General features: G+C 47.1%; 1 protein-coding gene across 1 annotated transcript in view; it reads left to right on the top strand.

Moving 5' to 3' along the window:
- Positions 1-6634, top strand: part of skia (v-ski avian sarcoma viral oncogene homolog a) — a 73010-nt gene that overhangs the window by 2164 nt on the left and 64212 nt on the right. The gene's annotated exons all lie outside the window — the stretch shown is intronic.

Below are 6634 nucleotides of genomic sequence, written 5' to 3'. Positions count from 1 at the left end.
ACACACACACACACACACACACACACACACACACACACACACACACAGACACACACCCTGAGGAAGGGGTATCTCTTCCTTAGTCTACATTTCTGCTTGTTCTTTCATTGCGCGTGTGTGTGAAGCCTCATGTGTCACATTAAATGTACCGTTCGTCTGTCTGTCATGTGCCTGGCTTCCTGTGGGTTTAATCAGCGCTGCTATCAGTGGTTGTGTCCACATTCTCTTCTTGCGTAACACAGTTGTAGCACGTTAGAATAATGAGAATCGGAGCATCCATGCAGCCAGGTGTTGGCTCTGTATGTTTCCTGCGGTTTCTGTGATCAGATACAAGACTTACGACCAAGTGAAGTACTTTTAGACAGATGAGTCTGGTTCTCCATGCTTCCTCCATCTTTGTCAGACTGTATTAGAGGATTATAATCTGTGTTTTGGCGTGCAGACCAGGCAGGAGGTTGCAGAGAGAGTAGTTGGGTGGTAGACTGATAAAAGGACCCCCCCTCACACCCCTCCCCTAGAAAAAAAGGCCAGTGCAGCCATTTGCATGAGCTGTTACACATGAATGGAGTTGATGGAGCAGGGTTTAGAAGTATTGTGGTGGAAACATAATATGATCGCAACAAAGGAGAGCATTCAGCAAACATCGGATCCCCCCCCCCAAACATCCACCTACCCGAGGCCAGCCACCCACCTCTGACATACACGCACCCACGCACTCATCCTCCCCCACTTTCCTACTTTCCACTCCAGTCCAACTGAAACCAGAGTGGACCTCTGTGCAGCGGACATGTTGATGAGGCGCAGAAAGCAGAAGCAAAAGTGTTTACAAGGAGCTCCCATACAGTTCTTCACTGAGGCTTCTCTCAGTGGAATCTACCAAAGAAAGAGAAATCGGGGAGACCATTGAAGTCCCGAAGAGTGCCGAAGTCCTGCCATGCATGGTGAATACCCACTCTTGGCACACACTTCCATTCAGACTCAAGTGGGCACACCTCAAGCACCCCCACTTCCAGGGGCCTCTTCTATTTTTATAAGTGCCGACGGGGCACCCAAGTGTTAAGCCCAAGGCTCATTTGAGCCTCTACCCAGCTTTTTAATTTGACTCCTCCTTTTTTCCCCCACAAGTACCTTGTTTCAAGAAGCACTAATGAGGGAATACATGCTGGGTGGGAGTTGAGGAATATTGCTTAACTTATGGCAACAGAGCTCCCTTTTGTCAGCACATTTCAGCACAGCCGAGGCACTTTGAAAAGGTTCTTGGAGGATGTGAGGCAGAGTGCTGGACTGTGTCGTGCCGCCTTCTACCGTTCAGCACACGAGAAAATGCCATCATCTGTGTGCCGTCAGCGGAGTAACCGGGCAGCTCTGTGAATATTAATGAGGGTGTTTGAAAAGGGCTCGCAGCAGTCTCGCATACAGACAGACACAGGAAGTGATATTGTCACACTTCCCTGCTTGCAGATGCTCTTCTGAGAGCTTCCTTCTGAGACGCACTGAATCACAGAGCGTTGAGCAAAAGACACTTTTCGCTTTTTGCAGCATGCCTGCATTTTGTGGAAGGAGTGCGAATTAGCAGTACAAGTTCACTCTCTGTTCTTATCTGAGAGGATGTGAGCGACAGCGCTGAGTGTAAACAGCAGCAAGCCAATGCAGCGGACTATTGAATTGTTTATGTGAATGAGTTGATGTGCTGGGTGTGGAACACTTCTCCCAGCTGCTCCTGCCAGCCCTTGGCTGCAAGTCTTTTGGTTTCTGGCTGGTCCACATGTGGGTGGCACACATAATCAGTGGCTTTCCGCATCAGGATGTTTAGATAAGGGTTGCGGCTGCAGATTTAGTGTGTTGCTAACTTTATAATTCGCCCTCAAGATGATGTGATTTCTACACGATCCGTCTGTTTAAGGCAGATATGAAGATGAGAATGGGGGAGCTCATGCTCTCTTCAAACGCAGCCAGTTTATGTCCAACCTTTTGGTGCAGATCCTGTTCAGTTTCAACAGCTCCGTCACTTTTGGAAAGAGGGAAGTGTATTTTCTTTGTTGAAGTCATGGAATTGGGCACAGCATGTTGTTCACAGGTGAAGGCTCATTCATTGGAGGACTATAAATACATTCATGACCTGCCACTCCTTCAGAGGGGTGAGGAGGTTTAACTGGTGTGGAAACACTCTTTACTTGGCTGGAATAAAACATGTCTGCTGAAAACATTCAGGGGAATCCAGATTGTTAATCTTAATCCAAGGATACGTTGTGATTCTGAAGTGGTGGGAAGTGATTTGAGGTGTATTAAGAATCAGCCAGAACAATTCGTGCTTACGCTCCATTATGTTACTGTACCCTGCAGGCTGTTTCCATGCTTTAACCTGTGGTTCATTGCAGTAAAAGCTGAAACTGAAGCAGACTAGTGTTCTGTTGCACGGAACTATTGAGCCCTGAACATGGCAAAAAGTTATTCATTTGTGTGGTTTTATATTTGGCTCTAAAGCATTGCCCTTCAATATCTGTCTTCCATTCTCTAATGCACTGGAGCTAAAACTTCCCCTTTTACTTACCTAACCCACCACCCCCACCCCCACCCCCACCCCCGAGAAGCCCCCACTGCTGCTTGGGATATCTGGCCTCCAGCTGAAGGGGCCGCTTGTTTCAGGAGGGAGGTGGAGCAGTGGTGGTGGTGGGGGCCCAGAGGAAGTGAACTCCCCAAGGGGATATAGGCCCATGTCCTGTTTGATATGCAAGGCGCAGTGTTGGCTCAGCCTGCTGACAGCCAGCCATGTCCACGCGGTGGACAGGACAACAGCTGGTAGCTGTGCATTTCAATGGCTGCTGGGGGAATATTTCCATTCTCTCTTCATGGGTGTTTGGCAAAATGCGACGGTTGAAAAAGTCTGCTGCAATTTTGTCCTGATTGCGTGCGCATGTGTTTTTAAGAGATTCAATGCTGGATTTTCTTTTTGGTGGTTCTCTGTTTTGCCTGATTTAGAATTTGCCCTCTGTGCTTTGAAAAGGAGGAAGCCACCAATTAAATCAGGCCCGTGTAATGAGTTCTGTTGCCTGGTCAGGATGCCAGTCTGTGTTTCTGATGGAGGACAGTCCATACTGTGAGGCATGACTGAGGCTCAGAGAGATCAATGGCAAATTGACATTCAAGAGTCTTTACGTCAAGTGGGATTGAAAATTCCATCACTTGTCGAGCTCAATTGAAGCGGACTGACAGACCAACACACAGTGTCTCCTCAGTGGAGATCACTGGCTGGCATTCTGAGAAAAAAGAAAAACACCCTTTTTAGGACTTGGACTGTAATTGCTCTTGGCCTGAATGCTATGCAAATGCCAATTTGTCGTTAAGTTTGTGTGCTGAAACTTTTGTTAATTACTTTCCACATATGCAGGGGCTGTTCCAAAGACTTTTACTTCCCATATGCAGGAAAGTGCTAAAACTACACTTGTTTGGCTGAAACGCTCAGTGAAGATGGACTTTGCTCTGGGGCTCCTCGACAAAAACTTTGAGGAACAATTGTGTGGAGAAGTGAAAGGTCTGAGCGATGATTCTGATGTGCCACCACAGCCATAGACAGGAGAGCACTACAGCACGCATGAGTAATACCCCTTTCCCTCCCAAACTAGCGCATATATGCAGGTTTTTTAAACACGGGGAAAACCTGCTCAAAATACGCAATAGACTCCTTTCCATTGCACTGGCCTTTCCATTTTTTGTTATTTCCCTGCTGTGTATGACATCATTGACACGCCAGCCAGCACCAGGAGCAGGGTTACAATAGGGTTGGGAGATATTGAATTCCCCTACTGACGATATTGCTTTAAGAAAAACAACAATAAACAAAATTATTTTCCAGAAAAGTAAGCGTGCATTCATACAGCTTAGCTTAGTTTAGCTGCAGCTTAGCTTTAGCTTAGCATTCAAACATCAATGAGGCAAGACTTTCTAAACCAAGCAAAGAGCTTCATGGCTTTCTAATAGGACCCGTCTAATTAGGGCTTGGTGTTGAACCTTTGTGACTGACCAAAATGTACCTGCAGCATGGGGTATAGACAACTGTCAACCACCAACAATTGGCATTGAATTGAACATACGATTAGTTATTTTGTTTGCTTAGTCTTTGCTTCCTAATTATATTATAAATGTTCCAGGTTTGAGACTTTTTAGACAAACGTCTAGTTCAGCTGCTTGTGTTTCGACAATATTTTGTCATTTTTGCTACCTTTGACAGTTTTTCTAGAACAATGTTTCTATTTCTAAAAGAAAGGAATCAATAATGTCGGTACCAAGCCTCAGCTATTACATTGGCATTATTCGCAACATTTTTCAAACAGTACCTAGCCCCCAGTGTGATCCCCCGATTCTAATATCAAACGTGTAAAAATCTGTCATGCTGTATTTCAGAGGATAAAGTCAGCTTGAGTTCAAAAGCCTCAACATTACAGCTATCTGTGGTGAATAGCAGAAGTCTCATTCAGGAGGAGACAGTGACTGAGGAGAACAAGAAAAGGAGAAGTTCAAGCCATTGTCTGCCCCCCCCCTGCTGCGCTCCCATCCTTGGTCCACTGGCTTCCACATCCATCAGCAGCGTCTTCATGTGACACATGGATGGAGCGACCGGCCAAGTACTTCATGAAGGACTGGCTGCCCGGTCTCTGTGCAGAGGAGGAGACCAGGGGCAGGGAAAACCAGGCTCTCTTGGGCCATTGGGCTACCTCCCACCTACCAGCCTGTCCATTCAAAGAAGACAGAGGGGGGGAAAAAGGTTCCAAGTAATCCATGTAGCCGTTGTAGAAAACCATGCATGCAAGCTGTCTGGGACAGGCAAGCCTGCAAAGCTCAGAGCAAATGCGTTTGAGGAGCCAAGAGCATGCGTGGAAATGAAGTGTACTTCCTCCCACTCAGTGAAACCCCCTCTCACAATATTCATAGCCTCCTGATAAAGCGGCAAACTAACAAGCACACTCAGCTTGCAGTGGCTATTCTTAAGTCTCCGAAGGACCTTGAGCGTGTCTAACTGGAGTGATGGTGAGAAACGGCACGGAAGACAGAACCCGGTAACCTCCTCCAGCTGTTGCATGGAAAAGATGCTCTCACTCAGATGCTGCAATCCGCTGTCTGAGCTGACCGTTGGCTTGTGAACGACACTGTGTCAAGTTTTTGGTGGGCATTCAATATTGATGGTAGGGTTCCTGCAGGCGGTGAGGTTCTGCATGTTTATTTAATGAGAGTTACTTTGAAATATTCATCGACACACATGGCACTGTAAGCCCAGTTATTGTCTTAACTACACATCCCCAAGCACCATCCTCCAACCTTTCGCCTCCTTACCTGCCCTGAGGCTCCTGTACCGGGGATGTATCAGCGGGGCTCAGATGTAGGGCCAGCATCACACTGAATTAGCATTTTAGTGTCTGCCAAGTGGCAGAAAGCTTCAAGCTAGACTTTACCAGTGAAGCTAAACTGTGAAGTTTACCAGAGAGCGATTTGCAGGTGAAAAGGTTGAAAAATCGAAAAATGATCTTGTTAAGTGCAGTTTAAACAGCAGGGACGGTCTATCACTACACCATCTACACATTACAGTACTGTCACTGAAGTGCTACTGAGTACAAGGTTAGAAGTTAAACCCTAACCAAGACATCGGTGTCTTCTCACCTGCAAGCCCCAACTGTTGTTGAGTTGACAGCGAGGATCTGGATGGGGCGGTTCCTCCCCGTGAATCGCTCACATGATAAACATCCGCGTCTTATCTGAGAGCAGTTATGCTATGTGTTTGTCTTGACACGGAGACCTGTATTGCACATTATCACGGTGTCCAAAGTGACATTTTTTCCCCATGGTCTGTGATGCGTTTTGAAAAGATACAGCGTCTGACTGTGGTGATGCTTGAGAAGCATCACATCTGATACAGGACATGCTTTGCTTCAGAAAGTGCCGGTCATCCTATCGCCTTGCTGTGTTTTTTCTTAATCTGCCATCAGCACTGTCAGCCCCAGAGATGTCATCATTAAAAGGACATCGAAGTGTTTGTGGATGAACAGCAGGGCCGGTTGATCGTGGGTTTCAAACTGGAAAACACTGCTGGGGCAGCTTTCATTTGACATGGAATTGTCGGTGGGGGTTTTACTTTGTGCTGCGTCAGCGCAGGAGCGCCCTTTGTATATGACGGCAGTGATGGCCTCTGGAGTTGCCCCACCCCCATCCATGTTCCCCCTGTGCACCCATATGTTTGGAGGAGCAGCCAGCATCACGCGACCTTTCCCTCCCCAAATAAAGAGGTGACCCCCCTCACCTCGCTTGAAGCGCAGTCGGCCAATCGCGTGCAGCTGAGCAACTCCCACGGGACAGATGGCTGTCTGACGAAGGCAGCTAGACTCATGCACACACACACACACACACACACATTATCATCCAACAAATTAACATCCGGCGCCACTGCTATGTAAGGAAACTAATGTTTGTGCGACGAGAGGTGCACCCAGATGCATTTCAGTTTTCGTTGAAGGATTTTGGGCTTGCAGAAAATATGAAAATATGCGCGACACATGGGAACATTTGAATAGCAAAGGCATCCTCTGCCTCATTTGGTGTGTGATTGCGCATGGGGCTGGTTGAGTTTAACAGTGTGTGTGTGTGT

The sequence above is a fragment of the Anarrhichthys ocellatus genome, unplaced genomic scaffold (genome assembly GCF_004355925.1).
Source record: "Anarrhichthys ocellatus isolate YVR2014 unplaced genomic scaffold, GSC_Weel_1.0 scaffold114, whole genome shotgun sequence".
Classification (NCBI taxonomy): Eukaryota; Metazoa; Chordata; class Actinopteri; order Perciformes; family Anarhichadidae; genus Anarrhichthys; species Anarrhichthys ocellatus.
This window is presented reverse-complemented; position numbering and strand designations above follow the sequence as displayed.